Source organism: Taeniopygia guttata, chromosome 5, assembly GCF_048771995.1.
Source record: "Taeniopygia guttata chromosome 5, bTaeGut7.mat, whole genome shotgun sequence".
NCBI classification, from domain to species: Eukaryota; Metazoa; Chordata; class Aves; order Passeriformes; family Estrildidae; genus Taeniopygia; species Taeniopygia guttata.
In genome coordinates this window covers 5545177-5571568 of record NC_133030.1, presented here as the reverse complement: position 1 = coordinate 5571568, position 26392 = coordinate 5545177, and the positions used below count along the sequence as shown (strand labels likewise).

Below are 26392 nucleotides of genomic sequence, written 5' to 3'. Positions count from 1 at the left end.
AACTGAATTAGTTACTGCCCTGAATTAATACTTATAACAAATTAACACTGATTCTGTCCAAAAGTGGAGAATCTAAAAGGTGAATGAGCTGGTGTTGGTGCAGGCGTGGCACTCTGAGCTCTCAGGGGGTGTCCCATGGAAATATCCCCATCTAGTGGGGTCCCAGGGCTGAGGACACACCAGGACATTGCCTGCCCACTGTTTCAACAGCAGTTGCACATCTATTATTTTCCTCAAGGAAAACGAAATTAGGAACCTCCTCCTGTCTGTAACACGATTTCCAATTTTACATGGGCATTCCAAAACCACATACAATAGTTAGTATGGACTTTCCATTATAGACTGCTCTGCTTTTTTCACTGCAAAGTCCATTATCCCTAAAACCCACAAAAATATCTCTGATGGTTTGCCCAGAAATTTCCTGAATCAGTTTTCAAAGAAATGAAAGACACTGAAAACTTTTCAGGCTTGACATACTCTCCCCAAAATTAATGCTTTTCTCAGAATATATTTTACATATGAAAAAGGAGTTTATTAGGGTTTGAGAGCTGCTATGTTTGTACCTATTTCTTACTGTGTTCAAGACAAATTAATGTGAAAAGATGAAAATACAGTATTGTCCTAATGTGAAACATAACTACAAAATCTTGTATCTACTCCTTCCCCTATCTTTTGAGAGAGTTGTTCTGAACTGATGGGGGGGAAAAAAGGTTTTTTCCTAGACCCACTAAAATTAGAAGGAGTTTTGACATTGATTCAGTTAGGGCATAGTGAGGAATATTTCAGGAAGGAAAAGAGAATGACAAAAATGGCAGTACATCCAGTCCCAAAGAAAGTATAGCCCTCATGCAATAGTCACCCAATTAATACTTTCTTACTTGTCTTTCTCAGAAAGGATTAGTGGTGTAATAGTTATTTAAGAATGGTTGAATAATGGTGTCTAACTAATCAGATGCCTATTGCTGATATTTGTCAGCAAGGCTTCAGGTCCTCCATCATCCCATCCAGGCTGGGTATTTCTGCCCTAAATCCAGCAGCATGCCCCAGGTAGAAATTGAGATGGTTTTCTGGAATGGACCATGTAGCACCTCAGGTGGCTGGAATTGTAAAAAGTCCTGTCCTTATCTTTTTTTTGTCACGTCTTTTAATGCTTATCCTGTTCTCAACACACTGAACATACCTAGTTTTATACACACACATATATTTCTAAGAACAGGTAAGATCCTTCCCCTACAAGCACGTTCATGAATAAATATTGCTTTCTTACTCAGCTGTCTTGTTCTTTGAATGGATGTTTTTCCTTTTCAGCAAAATCTCCCTCAAAACAGTTTCCAATGCCCAAGGTGTTGTTTCAAACTGCAGGTTTGAACTCTGTGGCAGTGATAGCAGGGGATTAGTGTCCCTAGCTCAAGGCAGGCACCATGGGGACAGGTGCCATGCATGTTTCTGCCAGTGCACATTAATCTTCATCTGCAGCATTCCTGCTGTTCCAGTCCTGGGCCCCTCTTGTGCCAAATTTTATAGTTTATTTGTTTGTAGCTACAGCAGTGCTCGCAGTGGGGTAGAAGTTATTGTGAATACCTTTTGTGCATTTTCAGTTTTCACCTTTTCCTCTGCTGGCTGGATTGGTCTCCTCTTTGGTGCCTGCTATGAATGGAAGGGCCCAGACGTGAGGCTGGCTGGCTCTACACTAATCCCATGATTCTAAACGATCTGAATGCCAAAAGCAGAGAACCCCCAAGTTAATTATTGCTTATGATGACTGACTCAGCCTCTCTAATCCTTTTCCATCCCCAGTCCTTGTCACGGTGCCGCTTGACCTCCTTCCCCAGGGCTGCACTGTGTGTGTGTGCCTGCCACGCTGCCACTGCAGCCCAGCCTGAGGAGGGGAAATCATTCTGAAAACTTCAGGTTCACACCAAAATTTGCTGGGAGGAGGGATGGTGATGTTGAGCTCCCTGGACATAAAACTGGGTATCTCATGCAGCTGCTTACCCCTCTCCTGCTGTGCTTGCAGCAGAACCACTTCACCTTTCAAAGCAGAGAGGAGGACCCAGTTCCAGACAAAATGGACATCTGTGTGCCTCCAGCACTGGGAGTAGAGATACAATCTCCTGCCACCACTGCGCCTGTTCTGAATCTGCAGGAGGTCACTTTAATTCCCTTTCATGGCATTTATCACCCCTGGCAGAGGGATAAGGGCAGCAGAACACTGCTGGGTGACTGATGAACACATGATGATGAACACGTGGTGTACTGCTCCTCATTGAGGACTGAGGTTGTGCATCCCTCATTCTAGTACATCCTGTTACAGAAAAAAAAAATGAATTATGTTTTTCGCTTCTACTTAGCTCACCTTATATATTACACCGAAGAAATGAAGTATGCCAAGTACTCATAACAGTAAAAAAGTATAAATTTGGCCTTTGTAAAAAATCCTGTGAGCTGATACATTGATTTCTAACATTCTTCCTCTGTTGTTGCAGGCCTGAACAGAATTTTTCCTCTGTTTCTTGCAGAGTCCCCTTCTCGTGCAGAAGATTTATATTAATAATTTATATTAAAATAATAATTTGTACATTACCAGCAAGGCAAAATAAAGTACAGAACTATAAACCACAGGATCACGCTGCTGGTATTTCCAGTTTTAAGCAGTTAAAAAAAAAAAAAAAAAAAAAAAAAATCTCAATTTTAGTTCCTTAGAGCATCCAGCTGGTGGTGCCAAATAGTAACTGCAAAGGAGATTTTTTTTTTTTTTTTCCTGTATTTTGAATGCTTTGCTACAAATTGTTTGGATAAAGTCTTAGACTCTTTTTAGCAGCTGTCTGTCTCACTCACAGTGAACTTAGCAGGTCAGCTTCTAAAAGTCAACTGTTGTGTGTTTATGCCTCAGACCCAGGGAGATGACCCCTTCTACTCTGATTTATTTGAAAGCTCACTCCGTGCATGGGATGTAGAAGATGTATATACATGTACATGATGATGAAACAGTGGAAGATCAGGCCCAGGACATTTTGGCCAGGCATAATATGTTTATTACTTCATAAATCACAGGAAACCTTAAGAACACACACACCTGTTTCCCTGGGTGGTATCTCTGTACCTGGCATTTATAACTTACGTGCCTGGTGTCCTGCCCAGGCCCTTTAAGAGTCCAGCCTGCTGATGAGTCAGCTTGTGACCTTCTTTTTCTGTGAAGTTCAGTGGTTAAAAGTATTTAGCTTGGAAGAAGATACCTGTTTTCAAATTTAAAAAGAGCTGCAAAGGGGAAGTGGTGAAGGAACACCGAGTTATGTTTCATTGGCCAAACACTGACCTGTGCAATGTGCTGGTGAGAGCAGAAAATGTAATGCACCGTTGGCTGCAGCCACAGTTTGTTTTCTTTCTTTTTGATATTTGATTATAAGGGTTGGCCACTGAAACAGAGCAAGAAAATGGTATATGCTGAGTGAACACTGAGAAAGACCTGGCTCCAAAAAGGCATAAGAATCCCACTTTTCCACTTTCCAAAGTAATTCCTTACTTGATTCCAGGGATGAAGGCACTTCAGTATGGGTGTTTATGGTAAAATTGTGACATGAAAAGGAATATCAATTATATTGTAAAGAAAAAAATTGTGTAATTTCTGGTGCAGTAAAATCGATCAGTGTGATTGGTTTGGTCAGGATTTTCAAACACACTGTGCAGTAGAGATATTAGAAAACCAGTTCACTCTGTTCTGAGATCACATGTTCAACAAGAGTGACTTTGTGTTGTTGTGCTGTGCTGAAGAATGTCTCATAAAATCTCCCAAAGTATTCCCTGTGCCACTCTGAGAGCTAATGATTTTACTCAGACTCATTAAGAAAATTAAATCCTCCTCCAAGAGCTAGGCCCAAACATTCTGCCAATGTTTTGAAACCCAGCGCTGCACTCTGCCCTGGAGGCTTTTGTGCAATCCAGGTGTGGTGAAGGTGTGAGGATGGGGCTGGAGCACAGCTGGATGAGCACTCACAGCTCACCTTTACAGCAGCTCTGCAGGGAACTGGGGAGTGTCGAAGCCCACCCTGGATCAGGGGTGGCTCCGTGTGGTGGAAAAGTCTCTCCTCCAACCCATGCTTCCAAAGAAAGGCTCAGCAGTCTCTGTTACTCGGTCTCAAGGCAGTTTATTGCAAATTATCTAAAAGATTTTCTTCTTGAGCTGCTGTGGTTTGCTCACAGCTCAGGCAGAGGCACACACACACCCTGACATCCTCTCTGACTCCCGACTGCTTCTTCTCTCCCTGCCCAGGGCTGCTGCTGTCTTTTATATGGTACATTACGTGTTACACGGTTACAGTTTTTCCCCAGTGCCTATTACCTATATTAAATGGTGCCTTTCTACTCTAAACCAATCTGTGAGTGTCAACATCACCAAGAACATGGAGGTAAGGAAGAAGAAAGAGGAAGGACAGGACCAACCAAAATCCCTCCACCTTAAAACTTCTGACCCCCATGTACAAAACCAAAACCCCCCTGTAGAGCACTCAAAAATTCTTCCCCTTACTTTGTGACTACTTCTACTATAATATCTAAACTTTTGTAACTTCTTGTTCTTCCTGCAAGGTTGGTAAATCATTCCATGGTTCAAACCCAAAATCACAGCTTTTTCCAGCTGCCTGCCGGGGCCCAGAACATCCAAAAATGTCTGAGGGACATTTTGAGTTCCCACAGGGGAGGTCATTTAAATCCCCACAGAAACCCCTGTTCTTCTCTCCACAGAGCCTTGAATCTCTCTTACAGCCTTGGCCTGGGATGCAGCAAGGAAGAAAGGCAGGACTGGCTCTCCCATCCCCATCCATAGGGAGGTAAAGCTGCTCAGCCCGGGCTGTGTGACTGCAGCAGGGACAGAGGGTGGCTGCCTGTCCTCATTTCATGTCCAGCCAGCCACCTTTTGATGAAATCAAGAGGATAAATGTACCACGGATGGAACTTCTCAAGCTCCCTACGTGCTGCTCAGTTAAACGAGGCTTTGCTTTTCCTGCAGGCCAACAAATAGTTTCCTTTTTCCTTTTGATGTCTCAAGACTCTGTTTTATAGCCCGCCTGCCTTTCCTTAATTCCTTTTGATAAAAGAGCCTTTTATCATGCCTGCTGAAATGGTTGGATAGGTTTATTTGCCATGCCAGGATGAAAATAAATAAGCAGCTTTTTTAAACCCCTTGCATCAGTTCATTTTTCCATATGTCTCATCAATGGATTTTCACAATATCATGGGAATGTCATGATTTTTGGTGGGGTTTTTTTATTGAGCTCCAGCTTCTGGATTCTTTACCTAAAAATAAATATGAAAATACCTTACCTATTAAGTTGTGGTTGCTGAAAAGCACTTAATAACCTGCCCAGTTTTATGTGAAAAGCAAATTACAGGCATATTTATTGTGAGAAAGCTTCAGACTAGGGCCATGATTATAAAATGCTTGGGATCAATGATATTTCAGGCACAGTTTCTTGTTCTTTGTTAGCAGGCAAGCAACAAGATAGGATTACTGAAACATTTTGGATTAGGAATTTAATGACTATTTAGACTGACTGTGTTTACTGACTGTGCTGTCTTAGGCACGTGGTAGTTTTCAACATATCTAGAAATGTGACTAATAATTTAGCCAATTACTATAAAAATTAAGTGTATTTATGGGCTTGTCAGATGATCTCCTGCTTATGAGTTTTTCTAAACCAGGAATATCAGAGCTACTTAATGAGTGTGGCCTTTAGTTACTGGGAAAGACCTGCAATGAACACTGTATTTTAAAGAATGACTGGAAAAAATAGGCTTTGTATAGCTTATTAAAAGTAATTTTTTTTATTAGATATAGAATTGTAAAAAAAAAACAAAAAACAAAAACAAAAAACCAACCAAACAACAACAACCAAAAAAACCCCAAAAAACCTCAATATTCAAGGTTTTGCTTGGATGAGTGTTTTAATCTTTTATTCCAAGCTGTTGTGTGACTTGAAAACAGCAACCTATTTTTATACCCAGGCACCTTTATTTTAAACAAATAACCTTGCACTCAAGTTTTCAGTTCTAACCTAATTAACACAGAATTAAATAATGGTAACATCTTCTCTTCAGACAGAAAATATAGAAAGATACTTCAATTAGTGCCTTGATTTTTCATTTGTCTAAACTACATTTTAGAAACTTTATCACACATTGGAGAAGTGTTACTGTAGACCTTCAGGCTGCAAGGATTTAAGTACACATGGGATCTCGATGGTCTCTAAGATGTAATTTAGCAAGATCATTTATTTTATTACATTATGACATTTTTGATTTTAGCCTCTGCTCCTGTATTTTCTGACTCATGCAGCTTTTCAAGACATTAGGATTGAAGCTTTTAATAAGCTATTTTCATGTGAAGGTTTGTCCAAAACCTTGAATTTTGCACCAAACCTCCTGTCATGAGAGAGGGGGGATTTTATTTGTTTATCAGGACTGAAATCAATACACAAGCAAGCAGAGATGACACATTTAGCTGTGAATCTGCTGCTGTAAAACAGTTTGGATTCCACGAGCTCAGTTCTACAAATGCTGTGTCTCTGCAACCTGTAAAAGAAGAGTTGAGTCAGACTGGAAATGAGCTAAGAGGGACAACAGGAAGTGATTTCTTCTGAAGAAACATCCGCCCCAAATGTTTCCCTCACCAGGGCAAATATGTTTGACTTGTATTTATAAAATAGATGGATTGATTTTATAAATAAAGGACAGAATCTGAACAAAGATTCTTAATGACATGCTAAAGCTTGTTCCTTTATACTGCACTGTTCACTGCTTGAACAACTACACATAGTTTTCAGACAGGCTGGAATTTATGAACTTATTATTCATACTCTGGTCTTGCCCAGTTTTTTTCCTCTAGTATCTGAATCTTAACTACAAAACTGGCACTAATTACTGTTGGTTTTTTCCCCTGGTCTCATTTTAATTGCAGCGAAAAAGTAAAAAAAAAAATATTTGTAATAACTGACATTCATCCTTCGTGCATAAATTGAATAAACCAGATTCTAGATCCAAGCAGTTGTTTTCTTCCTCTTTTATTTCAACAACACTTTTAATTTTTCTGTGAGTGTTTATTCTCCCTGTGAGAGAAGATGTGTAAGCAACAGGGCAGAGGGTTTCTAATGGCAAATGTGGGCCTAAACACAGCAGGGCTGCAGCAGATCCCCAGGCAGAAATACCCATGGAAAAATAAATAACCTTCTCAATTATCCAATATCAAACCTAGCAGTGACCAAAAATACTTCCCACCTGACACATCTATAATCTGCCCAATTTTTTAGAATATACTTTTTTTGGACACCTTTTTCTGCTCAGTTTCCCCCTCCCTCCTCCCCGCCCCTCTCACCCCTGATAACCACACAAAACTTTTCAAGAAATGCAACTGTTTTCCCTTAAATTAAACTTCCAGAAGGCAAAAGGCCAAATCCACAGCCAGAATTTTTCAGGTGGCAAGGGCAGGGTATCCTAGCTCAGCTGAGGGCTGCAAACGCTCATTGCTCAGCTTTTAAATTAAAGAGCAGCTTCTCTATTTCAGCTCTCCTGTTTCCAGCATTATCTTGATGGTTGTCGCAGGTAAAAGCCCCACAGCATTTGCATGCTGAGGTGTCCAGTTTGTAGGATGAAGGTTAAAAAAAGGAAGCTTAAAACCAAAAGTGGTAAAGCACTAAAAGAGGCATTGGGTCAGGGCAGAGTGCAGAATATTTGTGTGAGAAGAAGGACTGCTATAGCCCAGTCCCTGTCTTTTGCAGATTTACTTGGCTTTTCATGCTAATTAAAATCCTTTGAGGCTGATAGGAATGAATATTTGTGGGTGAATTTAAGCTGATATCTAAGGCCTGAAATGCTGCATATTCCTAATAGGTTCTCTCTCTGACTTTTTCCTCGTTTCCTCTGTACCCCTGATAGAGATAACCAAAGCTGGAATTTGTTGAATTTTCCAGTTCTGACCCAGCTCCTCCGACATCCCATTTAACCACTCACATGATAAAATTATTTGCAAATGTTAAATCTTTGCAGGATTATGATCTAAAGGAGTATTAGAGCCTGATCCAGCTACTTCAGAGGCCTGCCCTAGATTTTGGTGATCAGTGTATCAGAGCCATACTAAGGGGATTAAAATGCTGCCAGTGCTTACTGAAGGTATGGTTTGCCTAAAAGCACAGTCCAGTGTCTGACAGATCCAGGGCACATTACATGGAGCAGCTCACCCTGCTTGGGCTGGCACCCCTCTGATGGGTTACAGTGGCTCCAGTAGCTTTCCCTTTGTTTATGCTTTCATCATCCAAATACTTAGCAGTGTAAATATTTCCTCTGTGTGGCTGCACACAGAGATATGGATTTACTTATACAGTGTGTGAGGCCACGTCTTGGAGAGGTGTCAGGGGTTTGCCAGTGCCAGTGTGACACAAGTGACAGGTAGGGTCACACCTCCATCCACCTGCACCCTTTCACTTTACCTTGCTGCTTTCCCTGTGTCAGGAGAAACTCCCCTTCGTTTCACAGGTGTGGCAAGCAGAACTGAGAAAATGATACAGGGAGTGATTTGGCTCTTCCTTCTTTCACCTGATGGCAGGAGATACAGCCAACAGTGGGAGAGGGATGCCCTGAATGTCCAAAAATCCTCCCAAATCTCTTTTTCTCGTGGTGAGTCCTTTTTTGTGTGTTGTAAATCTGCTATTGCACCAGAAAGGCTGGAGACCCAGAAAAGGAAAGCAACGTGCCAGACTGACTTTATGTGCAGAAGAAAAAGTAATGTAATTTGCCACTTATTTCAGACCTACAGAAATGATGTTGTCCTGTCTGATATGATGATAGCCTTGTTATGATGTGTTATATGGTGTGCATGTGTATCCAATCACTTTCACACCCGTCACAAACACACACTAGTTCTGCTAAGAACACTGAGGGAAAAAAAACCCCTTTTATCACTTCTCTTTTGTGGTCATGGTCTGTGATGTAGCTGTGTAGCATAAGGGCATGAAAACTTTGTGGCAGCAAGAATCCAAGTTCCCTTTCCAGACCTCAGTGTCTAGTTTAAGAATACTTCCTTTCTCATTATGTTACATCATAAGGAACAAATGATACTAACTGGTGTAAAATAATCATTCTTGCATAATACCCTTACCTTTCATCTTGGATTTCAAAGCACTTTACAATCATTAATCTTTGAGTAAAGTCTTCCTCACAGAGAAGAAATTATTCTAAATACTTTTACATCCTGTAGAAGATGAGAGGAGAAGCCAAGTTTACTCAGACAGGAACTGGGATTAGAACTCGGTGCATCTGCTGTTCTTGAGCATTTTTCTTCCTTTCAAATGTATCTACAGATCCAAAAGACCGAATAAATATTGACATGTAGGTGGTTTTGGTGCATATCTGAAACCTGATGCTGCGGGGTTTAAATTTAGGATCTCCAGCTGACACAGTTCTGTTGCTGTGCAGAGACATAATTCTGTGGTGTCACGTGTGTCACCACAGCTGTCCTGTGTGCTTGTCCCACAAACAGCTTTCTGCACAAGCTGGAGTTTGTTCAATTTGCATTACCAGTTCAGCATATCGGCCCAGCAGTGTTTGCAACAAGAATAAGTCTTAACTAGATGAAGAATCTTCTCCCATGTGGATAATCAGTGGCTCCTAATCCACTCCATCATTCTGTGTAAATTATATAAACAAAAATCTATCAATGGCACAAGAACAGAGCTTGACTCAGAAAAGGTTTCAGAATATGAACTGCAAGTTACTGGAAGATTTAAATTCTTCATAAAACATAAAATACCGCTGAGACTTTTCAAAGTCAAGCCTTATTTGTCATGACCTGTGCGCTGATTTTGCCCTGATTATTAGTGTTGTACTCATTTTTGTTCAAGGGTGAATAGGCTAAGGGGCAGTGTAAATGTGGACTTACCGTGTGAGAACCAGGAATGTCAACCCTGTGAATGAAATTATTTCTTCTGATAGATGTAACTTTGCCACAGAAATCCATAATATCAGGTTTTGACCCCTGCATAGCTGCAGTGCAGCCTTCCACTATCTGCTTCTGCAAAGCCTTCATCACCCTTGTGTTTGTTTCTGGTGACCAAAAGCTGCCTCTTCAATATTACATATCTTTAGAAGGAATAGGGTTGGCAACAATTCATTGCCAGAAAACTATCTGGTACTGAGGCCTTCTAAATATAACCACTTCCTGAATTTACTGATTTTATTTTTTTTTTCTTTATATGGAATTACTTTTCAGCTACTGTATTGGACCCAGGCTGTTGTGCTATTTTTTAATCTTCCCATTGAGGAACAGTATTTCAAGCATTTGAACATTTTCTTTTCCCCACTTGTAGGAGAGTCCTAGGCTTTGACCCTGGTGCCACCCGAGATGTTTTGAAACTTGCCCACACCTTTATTTACTTCAGGCTGGGTTACTGTGAGCCCTGCCAGACTTCCTGCTCAGTTACTGCTGTTAGAAGGTTTTACTACAGTCAACACAGTGAGAGCAGAAATGTATAGTATTTTTTAATTTTCAAATCATTTTATTATTGATTATTTGCATTATGTGATGACATGTCCCTCTTGTAATTCTTTTTATACACAAAAACATATTTTCAGCTTTGATCGTAGTCCAATATTTCAGGGATATAGCTGGGATGAATAAAGAATTTTTTGACCAGGTAGCATTTTTACTGAATTGTAGGATAAAATGGACTAAAACCAGATGATATATCAGTATTTAAACTGGGAAAAGGTATGGATCAGGAGCTTCAGAATAGTTACTTTAAGACTGACAGAGGCAAAATCAGACCAAAATCAAGATGGTTTGCAAAAGGAAAAAAAAGGATTGATGGTAACATAAACAGTATCAGTTGACAAAGATTTATGGGTGATAGAGCTTGCAATGGACATGTAACATGTATTTGTCAGTATAGCTTATAAACACACCTATGTTGATTGAATATATGATTATATTATCCTAAGAGCATAGGACATTCTGATTAAAAAAAAGAAAAGAGAAATGCAATGTTAAATACCTGGTTCAATGATAGTAAAGGAAAGACGACTGTCAGCTCCATAATCAAGCAGAAGAAACACCCTAAATTTGGAAGTAGGAACTAGATATGTTCAAGCTACAAATAACCTGCAGCAGCAGGAGTTTTTTTTATTCTGAGGCAAGCCAGCACTTGGTGCAATTTTCTTTGGTATTCAGAAGATCTTTAATAGTTCAGCCTTTTTAATTAAGGTTAGAATACTTCTAAAAGGGGTACTATAATGTTATATGCAGGAAGTACATAGTTAAAAATTAACAGCTGGTGTTAGAAATTCAAATTAAATTAAGATAAACTTCCTCAGGTATTCATTTATGTATGTATCTTCCTTTGAGTCCTATTTTCCTTCTGATTATCACTAATCTCTGCTATCAGGGGTATATTCAACCTGTATTGAACTGGTAGAAGACATGGCTCTATTCCTGTTATTTGCTATTTCACACAGACATAAAACAATTCACACTGAATTTTATCACGACTGGTAAAGTAGTGAATTTTTTTTAAACAATTCATTACTTTGAGTCTTTTAATGTCCAGTTTCAGTAAACAGCATGACTTAAGATGATCCATTTGCTTTGCATGACAATTGAATTACTGTTGGATAAGGTGCTGCATCTGTGGCAGCAGCAGCCCCCAGCCAAGAGGACATCACTGAGCTCAGAAATCATTTTTTAGCCTGTCCTATCTGCGGCATCACCTTCTTGTGATATGAGAACTGAAGAATATGGTTGTAATTTGTTGTCAGAACATAAGACATTTTCTCATCACCCAGATGCAGAGCTGATCCTGCAGCAGTGAAGTCTGTGGAAGCGGGATGAGGCTAAATGGGTGTTAGTTAGTCTTAGTGAACTTTTCATGTGTGCAAAAAACATGCTCAAGCTGCATCCCTGCAGGTTAGGGGGCAGTGAGGATTTTTCAGGGCAAATTAGGCACGAGGCTTTAATTTGACTTGTCAGTACCTCAGTAAATGCCTATTCTCCTGTGGAGTTTGTGCTTCTTTTGGAACTATCTCTGGCATAATTGAGAGATCCTTGCTTCCGAAGCATTTCTTAAGCGAAGGCCAGCTGATATATTGCTCCTTGGTGAGGGGTTTAGTTGTTCTCTCTGACAGGAAATATTTATATCAACAGCTGTTTGTTGTGTACCTTCATTTGCCTTGTCCCAGTGAAGTTTGCTACCGTGATTTCCCAGGAGAGGTGCACAGAATTACCTGTGGGGGGTATGTGACCAAGCTGAACTCAAGCAGGTTTGCTCTTTGCATCCACATCCAAACTCCTCATATCAGGGCATGGAGAAAGTGCAGAGGAGAAACTAGACAAGTTAACCTGAAGGACTTTTTAACAGCACAAGACAAACAGGGGCCTTGGAAAGTAACAGTGATCCCCAGTGTTACTTTTTGTTCTGCACACAACTTATTTTGCTCCATCTAATCTGAAAAATGCAGTTGTATAATGACTTTTTGTTAAATAAAAGGTACACTGTTGAACTGTTTAATTATACTTTGGATGACTTGCTTGTATTTTCAAATCCTTATTTCCTAAGAATTTAAAAGTAGATGGAATTTTCCAATGTCTCTCTTTAATTATTTCACTTATGTTTACTCGGGGAGTTTTCTTTTAATCCAATTTCCTCCCTCTTTCCCTCTTTCTACCTTCTTTGCCTCTTTCCTCTCTGTTTCAGAATGCAGCACAGGCATTCGGACTTAGGCAGCTGTCCAAATCTATTTTAAAACAAAAATTTAAATCAAAACTTCTTGCAGCTATAGGGCGAGGGTCACGTGTGCTTGCCCTGGGTCAGCAGCAAAACTTGTGATGATGTTGCAGACCCATCTCTCTGTCCACTCCCAGTAAATAAATGCATAATGTCAAGCTATAAAAACGTTATTTTTCAGAAGAAGTCAAGGTGACCTTGTCCCATATATGACCAGCTGAAAGCACTTGGGCTCAGAAAAAAAGAGGGAGGGTAGGTATATATTACCTAAGAAACATATTTTTTCTTGATTAGAAGAAAAGACTTAGCAAAGCATATCTAGAGTTAATGAGCAGTTTCATTATTACCATAAAAATATCATTGGGTATCCGAGACAGAAAACTGGAAGCTGAAATGCCAAGAAGAGATGGGAGAAGCCACAGCATTTTGAAGACAGTGTGACACACACTTGCTCTTTTATAGGAGTAAGTTCATTGCTGTAATTTTTAAGAGCAAGTTCACATCTGTCAGTTTTCCATACTGAACCCCCAGTGAGCCTGCAGTGATGTAGAAAGTTTGGTACTTGAGTCAAAGCTTGGTGTAGAGATAGGTGTTAACACATTAGAAACTGCACTTGTTGCTGAAAACTTGCTGGTATTTTGATTTTCCCCTCGGATGGTTCCATGGTAGTTATCCCTGCATGCCTTCCATCTGCTCTGGAGCCCTGCTGGGGCTGCTGTGGCAGTGAGAGCAGCTCCTGCAGATGAAAGAGCAGCAGTGATAGTGCTGGAATGTGCCCTCGGGTTTATCACAGTGACATTGCCAGGCAGGCGACACCTCATCCTTATTTTTCCAACCACGTCTGGCACGAAATCAGGCAGTGCAGGATGGGGGCATCCATTGCCATGCCAGCCATATGCCCATAAATGGCCTGTGAAGACTCTCAATATGAATTTAACTTAGTTAATGTGGAAAAAGTTTAATTTCAAAACTCCTCTCTCATTTGTAGATGTTTACCGCGTTCCTCTGCCACTTCCAACCTGTTTTAAGGATCTGCTAGAAAAAAAGACAGTGGCATTAGAGAAAGGCTGTTTAGTTTCTCTGAAAAAAAACCTAAATAAATTGAAGTAGATATCAAATGAAGGTCATTTTATAGCTGTGGATCATGTGTGTTCTTTTGATTAATAGACCACAGTCTCATAACTCTAAGATATTATTCTGATTCCAAAGGGTTGGGAATATTCTGGGGTATTTTAGTGCAAACAGATTAGGACAAGACTTGCAGGTGATGCTCTCTTTAAGCTAAATGGCTGAAATGCCAGAGATGTGGTGGTTTTACATCTGGACAAAAGGAAATACTTCTGGTTTTCAGCTGTGGAGTGTGGAAGGATTTCTGTGGTTGTAGCCATGATGAATCATGCAAATTGCAGTTATGTATCAGTTCTTGTTTTAGGATGGCTCTCCATCCTTAGGTTTTGATAATGATCTTGAAAGGAGAATTGGGAATGCTTCTGTTCTGTATTCCCCTTCCTTCTCTATTTTTTTTTTTTTTTTTTTGCAGATTAAGGTGCTGGAGGAGGTTTATGAATGACTATTTATATAGTGTTCACTTTTGTGCATAGAAAATGTAGCAAAATCTCTCATATTCTAGAGCTGAAAAATTAGCAGTGAGTTAGTAAGTAAGCTGAAAATTACAATTTTAACCAGTTGTCTGTAACTCAAATATAGTTACTTATGCAAGCTATAAGTATAAAGTACTTCTTCCTAATAATGCCCACCCCAGACCAAAGAAGAGCAGCAGGAGACTTGTCCATGTAACAGTTTTTGGCCATTGCTTTTGAAATATAATATAGTTGTAGAGTAATTACAGAGACAGAAAGCATTGCACAGTGAATGAATGAACAAAATATTATCATTCTTGGAGAACTAAGCGCTCCCAATGACAAGGTGAACAATTTCTAACATGTACCTTTAGAACCAAACAAAAACAAACAAACAAACAAAAAAAAGGAATCAGTTTAAAGAGTGTTTTGACTCATCAGTCAAGTTTTGAGCATGCTCATAATTTTCTCCCTGGTTTTGAATCCCATGTTTGGGAAGTGACTGGACTGATTGGCTGAGTCATTTTCTGGTGTCTGAACAGGAAACATACTGCAAAAGGCTTAGGGGGGTTATAAATAGAACATGTTCTGAGGGAAAATTGTTATTCAGAGACCAAAGTCTGTTGCTACATGACTGCACAGATGTTGTCTGCTGTACACCACCAGCATTCTTAATGAAAATTTTCCTTTTTTTTTTTTTTAAATTTAGATCCCTTTAATTACTTAACACTATTTCTTTACATCTTTATTTTATTTAGATGGATGTGTAAGGAGAGTAATCACTTCACAACTTCAAAATAAAATGCCTTAATAGCAGTCCTTTTGTTTTAATAGCCTGTGCTTTTGATTCCCAGAACATGTAAAAAGGACCTATGTTGTTAACACAGGCAAAAAATATTGTTGGATAAGTAATGGAAATAAAATCAAACTCCCATAATTTACAGCTGGACCTGAAGCTAACCCAAAGCCAGTAGGAGTCTTTCCACTGACTTCATTAAACTTTGCATATTTGTGCTCAGAAGTGCTGGTAATAGAGCCCAGCCAAACCCTGAGAGATGTTCCAAGCCCTTGTTCTCAGCTGACCCCCTTTGGCCAGAGCTGTCAGGGTGAAAGTGGAGCTGCACGCCGTATCAGGGTCAGACAAAATTAAAATCTGGAACAAAAAATTACAGCAGAAACACTAAACCAGAAAAGGCTACATATAAATAACAGTCAATGGTAGCATTATCATGGGCTCTTCTGCCTCCAGGCAAGCACCTACACATTTATAAGTAATGACATGCAGACATTAGTTCAGTTTAAGATGCTTATTGGTGCTTTGTAGACTAACGTTTTAAGCAAAATTGAATGCAAGACCTGGCAAATTTCCAAAGTCTGGATATGTTGTGAAATAAAAATTACAAAAATATAATTTTTTTTCTCCATGAGCACCCAGCAAAATGTACATGCTTGCTAAAAACCCTGACACTGTGCACTAAGAAAAATGCCCTACTCTGTCACTACCTGGAGTAAATTATAAGAGAAGTGGCATGAAGGAAAGCAGCCCTTTAACTCAATTCATTAAAATGGGAGCCTGCTCGAAATGCAGAATTTTTTTTTCAATAAGGAAGTTTCCTCTGTGAAGTTTCGCAATAAACCATCATCTGAAACAGTCTTGGATAGCATTCATATTGTATTGAAATTCTGTATGAATTATCCATGTACAAATAAACTTTTGTTTACCATCTGATAACAAATACTTGTGTCTGTGAGTGAAAGTAAAAGGCCAGTGATCTCTTGATCACCAGGAAGTAAATAAACCATTGGAATCCAGTGGAGATATTTTCCAACTGACTTTTTTTAAATTCTGAAAATGCCTTTTAGTCTTTATCTTATACATTGCTAAACAGTGTGTTGGTGAATGGGTGATGGCAGATGCATATCTTGAAAGAGCAGCATAATTGCTGCTCATTAAGGAATTGCCAGGATGCAATATAGGGAACTAAAAGCAGCACTCATATGCAGAAAGAAGAGCTTGCAAATCAGGAAGGCTGAACGGCAGAATAAGGCTTTTGAGCTGTGCTGAGTTTCACAGGTCCATCCCACGTGTGAAAATCGCAAATACTCCCAGAAGAAGGGCACTTAAAGAAATGTCAGCTCTGTGAGCAACAAGGAACAATCCTGCAGCAGGCTGATGGAGTTTCTGCTGAACCGGATTTCCCCTGGGAATGTGGCCTTGTTAGTCTTCATTTCAGCTGCTGAGGAAAAGCACTTGTGCCCAGGCTGTTTTCTCTCCCCAAGTGCTGCTGGTGCCTTTCCAGGCAGTTCTAAGTGGTTTTGCTCTCAGTGTGTTCAGGCTCTTCCTCCACTAGCTGGGAGCTGTTATTTCAAACTCTGGGTGCTGAGGAGCAGGAAGGGATGCCATCTGCCCTGCTGACAAATTTGCAGATGCACGGGACCTTTTTTTAAAAATGCTGGCACTGGCAGAGGAAAGCTACTGGCAGATGGTGCAAGTCTGAAAAGGTCTCCCTGTAAGCTCTGCCTGTTTGTTTGAAGTTGCTAACATGTTTAAACACTGAATGGTGAAGTTCATAAAAATATTTTGCAGGTTGTCAAGAATAATATTACTTGTGCCGTGATCGTGTGCGCTGAGGACAGCCAGGAAAGGGAAAAAAGGCTGTTCAACAAGCCCTGGTGTCACCCTGGTGACAATTTGTGGGCTGGCACCACTTTCCAAGCACTGAGCTAATGGCCAAGTGGTGGCAGGAGATGTGGTCCTGCAGAGCCTGGGGCCCCTGGGGCAGGCAGCAGCCGCAGCATCCTCGGCATCCCCAAAACCACAGCCCGGAGGAGAACGGCCATGGACTTATTCCACACACATCAAACGCTTGCTAAAACCCTTGTTTGGCTGTGCCAGGGGGGCTGTGGCACAGGCTTTCCCTCCTGAGCCCCTCTGAAAGTGGCAGAGGGGTTCTGGTGTCTGTGCACATCACCAAGGCAGCAGCCAGCTGCCCTGGGAGCAGAGATGTTCTGTAAACTTCCCCCACAGGGTCATGGAAAACTGGCAGTGCTGGCGGGGAGCCAGATTAACTGGGAAACTGGAGTTGACTAAGCTTGAACAACTTAATCATCCCACAAGGTTAAACAGGTAAATTGCTTTAGGCCCCATTTAAGAATCAGGGATGAAAGGGTGGAAGCAGGAATAAGCTGACTTTTTTTTTTTTTTTTTAATTTTTTTTCCCTGTGATCAGTTAAGAAAGAGAAATCTTCAGTGCTGCTGTAGCTGGATAGAAAATTAAAAAAGAAAAAGGCCTGGAGTTGAAGTGAGTAGTTAAAAAGCAATTAAACTTTGAAGAGCATATTCCTGAGTAGCAGGTTGAGAACATGGTTGTATTTTTACCCAGCAAGAAGAGCAATCTTTTGAGGATAATTTTCCTAAGTTTAAGGTAGGGATTAGAGACCTATAGCTGTCAGTTTTATTACACCAGGTTTGGGGAAATGTCTCCTCTGTGTCTGTACTGAAGGAATACCTTCAGGTTTAGCAGTTGTGTTGCTGTGCTGCCATTTGTTGTTCTTTTTTTGTTTGTTTTTTTGTTTTTCTTTTCTTTCTTTGGTTTTTTCTCTTTTTTGGCAGTGAGCAAGTTCAGAAGAGAAGTTGGTTACTGGTTTAAATGAGCGTAGCATTCACTCCGGTAAAGTGTAGGAGGCTGGATGAATTTTCTCTCTTAACAATAAGAATAGTAGTGAAAAATATCAATATGTACATTTTACTGGGCATACCCACTTACCTCCTGGATCATGACAACTGATCAGTGTTGAAAAAAGTTTACATATACAATTATTTGTATAAACATATTTGAATCATACTGAAATGCAGACCCATAGGTAAACCAAATTTTTTATCATTATCAACACTTCTTGCTGAAGTATGAAGTATTCAACTATAATGAGCAAAACTTAAGTGCAACCTATAGGTCCTCAGTTATTCCTCTCCTATTGACAGGATCCTCTGACCATAAATGGCATTAAACGTGCATAACTCTTGTGTCTTAGCAACCTCATTTTTTAAACAAAGGGGGTTTGAATACATATAATTTATTAATTTTATGCTGTCAAGACAGACAATAATGTATAACAGACAAAACTCATGCCTGGCAGTTGCTGGTTGTTTTCTATTATCTCCATAGAGCAAGTCAGAAACATTTGTGTTAGATGATTTTAAAAAAAGAACGTATCTTCTTCCTGACCATTTCTTCCTGGCTGAGCATGAGAAGTGAGGTCACCTCTCCTCTAACACCGTGTAATGCAGCACAGTAAATGATCGGTCCCCAGAATGTCCCAAAGTAAACTCTGGCATTGCCAAAGAAAGTATCTCCTTCCCCGAGATTTAGCACCTATCTTGTAACACGGCTTTGCTCATGTGTATGGAGTCACAGCAATTAAAGAAACAATTTCAGAAGCACAAATCAACAAGTTAATCATGTGCTTAACTTAAAAATGAAGAATCTGTGAGACTGGAAGGATGGACCTGAGAAGTGTTGTGGTCTCATCTTTGAGTTAGGCAAGCATGTTTGAGTGTTCAGCTGCCTGAGAAAGGGTGATTTCCCTAAAATATCTCTGCATTCGGATTTATCATGATGGTCCTCCCTGCTTCAAACCCTCTGTCACTCTTCCATTAATGACACTCACGGAAGTCTTTGTTCAGTAGCACCCACAAAACATAAATAACATTTAATTAAATAAAGTCTCTGCTAAGATTTAATATACTAAGATCAAAGCATGTGGAAAGTGATCTTTGTCTCTGACAGAAGGTTTCCCACAGACAAGAAATAATCTAGGTTCTTGCTGACAACACATACAGAAAAGTTAATTTGTATTCAGAATATGTTTATAGAATATTCCCCTTACTCACTGACAGCCACGTTCTAGGAACTGTTTCCATGCAGGTGTGTGAGTTGTTTCTATTGTTTGGGTTTTTTTTTTCTTTTCTCACAAAATTTCCCCAACTTGTCTCTCACAGAGCACTGCGTTTTTCTCCTGATACAATCTGAACCCTCTCTGCCTGCTTTGCAAGGTGACAATCCCTCAAGCAGCTGGCAGTTCCTGGCTCATGCAGGTGTCTTAGCACCCCAGCAAAGCACAATCTATTTCCCAGCTGCACATAGCCTGGATTCACTTGGCTTGGAAGAGTGTACATTAACTTAAATTCCTTTATCACTTTATCACACTGAAGTTTCATTTTTCTCTGCAAAGCCTTAAACTGAAATCAAGTATGGCCAAAGTCAGATCACATTTTCAGGGAAGGTGTTAGCACAGCAGTGCAGGAAGGAAATCTTATCAGCTTTGCTGAGCTCGGTGGGTTAGTTTTACAGAGAGTCGTTTGTCAGCACAATCCAAAGCAGCAACGCTGCAAGCACTGGCTGGGGAAACGAGGCCTGATCCAAAGCCCATTGGAATCCATGCAAAACAACACTTAATTACTTGATACTTTTCTCTCTGAAGTCAGTGAGATGTTGACTTTTATTTCAACAGAAGCAGCTCCATGGCTTTGATATTTCTCATGTATTTCTGAGTACTGAATGCTGCAAATGAAAGCAGAATCAAAAGCTTCTTTTTTTATTCTTTTGAGCACACAAACCCAAGTGTCAGAAATGAAAATATAAAATATCTGTGGAATAACTTAACATTGATAAAATGAAGGGTTTTAGTGGTATTCTTAAGGGTAATAATAAAAACATATCCTTAAGAAAGACTAAATCTCTTAAGAGTAAAAGACTGGCTACAAGAAGGAAAGAAAAATGGTTTATTCCACTCCTCGTAATGTCCACCTTATTTGATTATCTGTCAAATCTTCTCAAAATTCAAATACACCTTACAAGATGATATGTGCCCTATGAGAGGTTTAAAACATCTTAGGGTTGTGACTGTTGCTTTTCAGAACTCAAAAAATGTTTCCAGGATTTGTAATTACAAGATCACCAGAGCTGACATTATCCCTTAATGAAGTAAAATGACGCTTCATTGTGTCATTTTGCTATAATGGAGACGTGACTCCATTATAGGAATAAATACAGGACCATTATTTCATGCTTTACTAAAATTAAAGTTATCCTAGAGATTCTAAGATTAATTTCTTCTGCCCTTAAAGAAAGATTTTTTTTGATTCATGAGCTGAAGATTTTGAAGAGGCTGGTGCTGGCTAGCTGGTCTGTCTCTCTATGAAATTGCATTTAGCAAAGTGTCTTAGGAAATGAATTGATTAATGTTGAATGATACCAGGAGCAAGAGATCATCCTGTGCTCATATTTGGTGTATTATTATAAATTTCACATAAGCAAAATCCTTTTTAGCCTTGGGGAGATTTAGCCAGCAAAGACATGTGACCCAAAGAGTGAAATTGCCTAGATTTGTATCAGTAACATGCATCAAACAAGCTGTAACTCCTGTTTGTTAAAAAACCAGAGAAAATACAAGTGGAAAACTAAAACCACCCCCACACGTGCCCAAAACCCAAACAATAATATTTGCAGGGAGGGAAGAAGGACTAATGCTAGCAGCCTGGGGGTGTGTTACAGACCAGGTGTGCTGAGGGATGGCTTGTCAGAACTCCCAAAGGACAGAGGCAACACAGGGCAAATACAAACCCTGGCAGCCAGGAAAGCCCTGCAAAAATCCTGTTTCTGCAGCAGCAGCACTGAGTGTGGGAGAAACTGCTCACAGAAGGAAGGCAGGATGATGAAGGATCCATCCCCAAACTTTCCTAGCGAATGAACTTGGAGCCCCTGTGGGAAAAAGGCTAGAAAATTAGCTGTGTATGCTTCACTGGTAGTTCTGTCTGCTTTTTCTAATGAATCAAAGTGTTTTGAACTCTGCCTCAACAGACCTGTATCAATCTGTTAAGGTGCTTAGAAACTTGAACACAAATGTTGTTTAGAAGGTGTCTCACACTGGAATAGTTCCTTTATATGCTAAGGGTACTATCTGATACACCCAGGACTGGGTAGGAAGGGCTATTTTCTGCATATGTGGTAAGAAAATCCAGCTATTCCAGGCCCCAGGAAAATTACATGCTCCCACATAAAGAATCCAGCTTCCTTTCCTTAGATCTGTTTTCTTTTCCTCACTCTGTAAAGCAAAATCCCTTTAAAAGAGCCACCCTAATGGCTTTCTATGTTGATATAAACCAAAAAGCATTAAAGAAGGAAGAGAAAATGAAAATTTGTATTTAACTACTGATTCTCACCAGAGATGTGTACGATGAGCAACTTCAAACCAAGAGTGGGAAAATACCCATAGTGGCCTTTCGCATGATGCAGCAGAACATTAGCCTCATACAAAGGTTTCATTCCTCATAACCCCCACAAGGGGAGGAAGCCCTATTCCCTGCACCCTACAGATCACAAACTGATGCATGATGAATTCTCCAAGTCATAAATAAAATAAATGATTGATAAGGGATGGTCTCAACATGGTCTCTGGAGAGCCAGGTCACAACCAGGCCTCTTACATGAAAAAATCAGTTAACTTTGAAGACACCCACAGTTCATCAGAAAGGATCAGAACAAGTTGTTTGAATAAAAGCCACAAGAAGGGCTTTTATTGTGCTGGATATGTAGATAAGAATCCATTTACAAGAATTTGAATAGACAGACTTCCACACTTCAGGAAAGGGAGTGCTGCACATCACCAGCCACAGAGAGGGATCAATATCCTGTGGGAATCCAGGGCATCCCTCTGGCTGCCCTGGAAGGTCTGGGACCCTGGCAGGGGTCAGGAACCCCCCTGGACAGAGCCCCCAGAGACACTGTCTGTGATCTCTGTCCATGGAATAGAGTTTTCAATCTTACAGGATCAATTACAAGCTCTGAGTGTTTGACATGAGTAATAATTAAGTGTGGCACAGGTGCAAAAGTAAAATTTTAGGATTCTAGATTAGGGGTCCAAAGGGGACAAGATGGAGGAAATTGGGTGTGTCCTGTCCTTTTTCTCCTTCTTCATGCCCTCCATGTTTCACTGTGGTGTTGGCATTTTTCTGTTGGTTCAGGCTGGGGACACACTGTCCAACGTAGGTGACAGATATTGGCACGTTATTGTAAATCCAGCACAGGTAGTTTCTGGTATTTAATGTTTGTAACATCCCACTGAGGGCAGAGCCCCACACGCTGCCCTGCAGGACAGAGCTGCGGCAGGGCAGCAGAACATGTTAGAGATAAACAGAATAAACCACCTTGAAACCAGCAGAGACAAATTATGAATTATTAACATCTGCAGTTAATACAGCTGGATTGTTTTTTGTAAGAACCATTCTTACTCCTTTTCCCTCTCCTTTCAATGGAGGAGAACAGGCTAGGATTGAACAAAGCAGCTACACAGTTAAAAAAAGGGTTAGGAACTTGGTCTCAGGAAGGCAAGGCTGTGCAGCATCCAGGGAAGTTACTCTTTCCCTTTTATGCTTGTGTGTCCCACACCTCAAAGAAGGGAGGGTGGGCTAGGATATCCCACAGAGTCCCATGTAATGCCAGATGGGTGGCTCCTGATTAAAGCTTATTCATCTAATCTTTAACTGATGTGTGATCATCTTAGCCCAGAGTGACTAGACTGTACCTCAGTTATTATCTCAGCTATGTTTTCCTTTGGAGAGAGGTAGGTGTGACTATGAATAAAGAATTTCTTAATTTTGGTTAAGTAACATCTAATGAAACGTCATTTTTAAAGATGGTTGTGATAATAGTTTAGTGTGAATTATACAGTCATCTTTCAGCCACTTTCAAAGATCAAAACATTAAGGACAATGAGTAAATACACTAATTATAGTTAATAAACAGCAAGGTTCCTGCTGGTCTTCATGCAGCCCCTGATGATGCAGAAAAATGTTGGAAGAACTTGGCAGGAAAGGGTTACCTTTTTATGGACTGATTTATTTTTCTGAGAGGCATGGAGGGGAAGAGGACAGTTGTGAAGGTGAACAGACATGTGGGAGATTGGTGCTGTAAGCATCTTTCCTAACCAAAAAGAAACATCTATCCTAAAGAAAGAAGTTTTGGAATATTTCCCAGTAGGGGCTAAAGTCTTTCAGAGTTTATATTTTCTGGGTTCTCTGACTCTCAGTGGTGGACTGAAACTAGAAAGACTTTGTAAAAATCATATAAATATGGTTTCTTTCATACACCCATGCCCCTTTTTTAACTAGAGATCACTTTTTTCCCTGGAAGTTTGCCAAGAGGATTTTCTCATTCCTTGTTCTTGCCTTCCCCAAGGCTGCTAAAGATAATAGTCTTTTAGATAAGAGGGAAATGCTATGCACCATTTTTTTCTATATTCTTGCTTTTATCACTTGGAGGAAAAAGTACAGTTAATCTCCAGAAGTTAAATCAGCATACAGACATATTGCAATTCAGAGTTAATCATTGAGCAAAACTTGGGTTCAGCCAAGCACAATGCAGAAAACTAGAAGACAAATTTCAACCTGAATGAGAGGTATTTTCTACAACAAAATTCTTGCCTTAAGATCAACAATTTTTTTTTGAGAGTTGGCTAAACCACTTGGGTCACTAGAGATTATGTTACATTCAGCTGTGCATGGATGAAAAGGGCCACATTGACGCCTGTTTTCCCTCCACGTTATCCAAAACCACTTCAAATTTGGCTCAAGTGTGAAAAGGGTCAGAGCTCCCTTGCTCTGCCCAACCTTCTGCAGCACCACTTCGGTGTAGTGACCGTGTGGCACACGCCAAAATATTTATGATGGCTGTGGTTACCTATAAAGTGGGCCTGCTGGGGCTTTAGGCTATCAGATATGGGCTTTAGCTCATTTGCCCTTTCTGTTGCAGCACTTCAAGTGATTCCTGATTGTTTTTCTTTGTTCCTTTTCCATACAACTTCCCATCTGCCGTCAGCAAGATGTTACTGTTGATGGGAGTCGGGGAGTCACAGCGCCAGCGCTGCTAGCTGACCTTGAACTTTCTCCCCAGCGGTTTTCTGTTTGCCCTCTGACCGAAACCTTGAACCTGCCGAATATGCGACAACATTTATGCCCCCTCAAAACCCAAAACTTTAGCAGCCGGGAGGAATCGCCCCGGGCTCCCCATGCCGCGCCGCCCCTCACACCGCTTCCCTCACGACAGGTGGGGCCGCTTCGTCCCGCTCGGGGCGCGAAACCACCGGAACGAAAAAGCCCCACAGAAACCCCGCTCGGGGCGGCTGGAGCCGGGGCTGGTGCCGGGGCTGGTGCTGGTGCTGGGGCTGGGGCCGGGGTTGGAGCCGGGGTTGGAGCCGGGGTTGGAGCCGGGGTTGGAGCCGGGGTTGGAGCCGGGGGCGGGCGGGCCGCGGGCCCCGCCCCGAGGCCGGCGAGATTGCCCGGCCAGCGCCGGCAGCATGAGGAGCGGCGGCGCCGCTGGGGCCGCGGGACGGGCGGAGCAGGTGCGGCGGGGCCGGGCAGGGAGCGGGGCCGCGGGCGGGCGGGCGCGGGGCACGGGGGTCCCTCCGCGGGCGGGAGGGAACGACCCGAGCCGGGCTCTGCTCCGCGGGCGGCGGCGCTCGGGGCCGGTCGGGCCGGGCTGTGCCGAGCCATGCCGCGCTGTGCCGAGCCGTGCCCAGCCGTGCCCCGCTGGCGGGTCCGGGTGCGGCGCTCCCGGAGCCCTCCCGGACGGTGGCACCGCGCTGGTTCGGACGGCCACGCAGGAAAAGTCAAAATAATCTTTTCGCTCAGTGAGTACCCTGCGATTAGGGTACCCTGCGATTAGGGTACCCTGCGATTAGGGTAAAGAGAGCCGAGCGCTTTCCAAGCGTGTTACAACGCTGGAGCGGGCTATTAGTTTAGACGCGTCCTAATGAATGTGTTAATCAGCGTAACATCCTTCTCCGCTCACCTTTTTGGGCTAATTGAGAATGGCATCTGCTGAGTTTCTCTTTGAGCTTCGAAGTGTTTGTTAATAGTGATTGTCTTGTCGCGTTAGCTCGGTTTCTCGTGTGTAAGTTCAGCATGTGACTCGAATTCAGATCGCTGGCTCGTGGGGTGGTGGTACGTTTATTTGCCCCTACGCCTGTAAGGTTGAGCCAGTATCAAAAAGTTTTAAGTTCTCTCTGAAGCTTACTGAAAAAGATCTGGAGGTCTCTGCCGACTTTAAAAACTGTTTACAATTGGCAACCTTGTTAGTGCCTTGAGGCAAAATGAGATCTGAGCGTGGAAATGGGACTGCGTTTTTGTGTCTAAAGATGGTCCCTTGCAGGTCGAAACGGAGGAATGTTGGCAAGGACAAGAAACTTCATGGGAACGTGGACTTTTTTTTCTTTTTTCTTTTCCCTGCCTTTCTTTCTGCCTTTCTTTCTCTTTAGAGACGCTAAACCTTGCAGTAAGGTGGAGCAGTGCAGTCCTCTGCTGCCAGTGCCAGCTGCCCCCTCTCTGACTCTGCTTTTGGTTTTGAGGAAGTTCTTAATCTCTCTGTGACTCAGTGTTCTAATCTTTAAAATGGCTTAATAAGACTTGTCACGCTTGCCTCCCAGGAACATTAACATCTAATTGATGCTCACGAAGTGCCTTGATCTGTGAGAAAAGAGGGCATCTTGCTTCCCTCATTTCGCCACTTTATTTTGGGTGCTAATTATATTACACGGGTGGAAAACAGATTGTCTGACAGCCGAACTGGAATTGGTGTCTGTTCTCATTGACACAAGCACTCTGAATGTATGCCCACTTATGCTCAGTTTGTGGTGTCCGGATGTTTCTCTAAAAACGGCGGGGTTTATCCTTTCTGGAGGATGCAGCTAAGAAATTGCGCTGAAGCAGCAACAGACTTTTGCTCATAACTCTAGAGATACTACACAGTTTTTTCTTGGTGTATTATGAGGTCAGTAAAGGTTTTAAGAATTAAAACTGTTGACTCAACTCTCAGCATGTCCCTGATCTTAAATCTTACTCTCCCTGTATCTTACCTTAGTCTCTGTTTCTGTCATATTTTACTTCTTTAGAAATAGAAAAAACATACACGTTTACAGTTCTCTTATTGAAAAATACAAGCTTTAGAATAGAAAATATATCTTTTAAATCGTTTTACTTGCTGCTCAAAGGAATAA

The 26392-nt window shown here is 41.3% G+C and overlaps 1 protein-coding gene across 6 annotated transcripts in view; it reads left to right on the top strand.

Moving 5' to 3' along the window:
• Positions 1 to 24659: 24659 nt before the first annotated feature.
• The window catches only part of MICAL2 (microtubule associated monooxygenase, calponin and LIM domain containing 2), a 116435-nt gene continuing 114702 nt past the window's right edge, over positions 24660 to 26392 (top strand). For all 6 annotated transcript variants that reach the window (XR_012056175.1, XM_072929485.1, XM_072929484.1 and 3 more), the window contains exon 1: positions 24660 to 24739. The gene's annotated coding sequence lies outside the window, so the exon portion shown is untranslated. The remainder of the gene's footprint in view (positions 24740 to 26392) is intronic.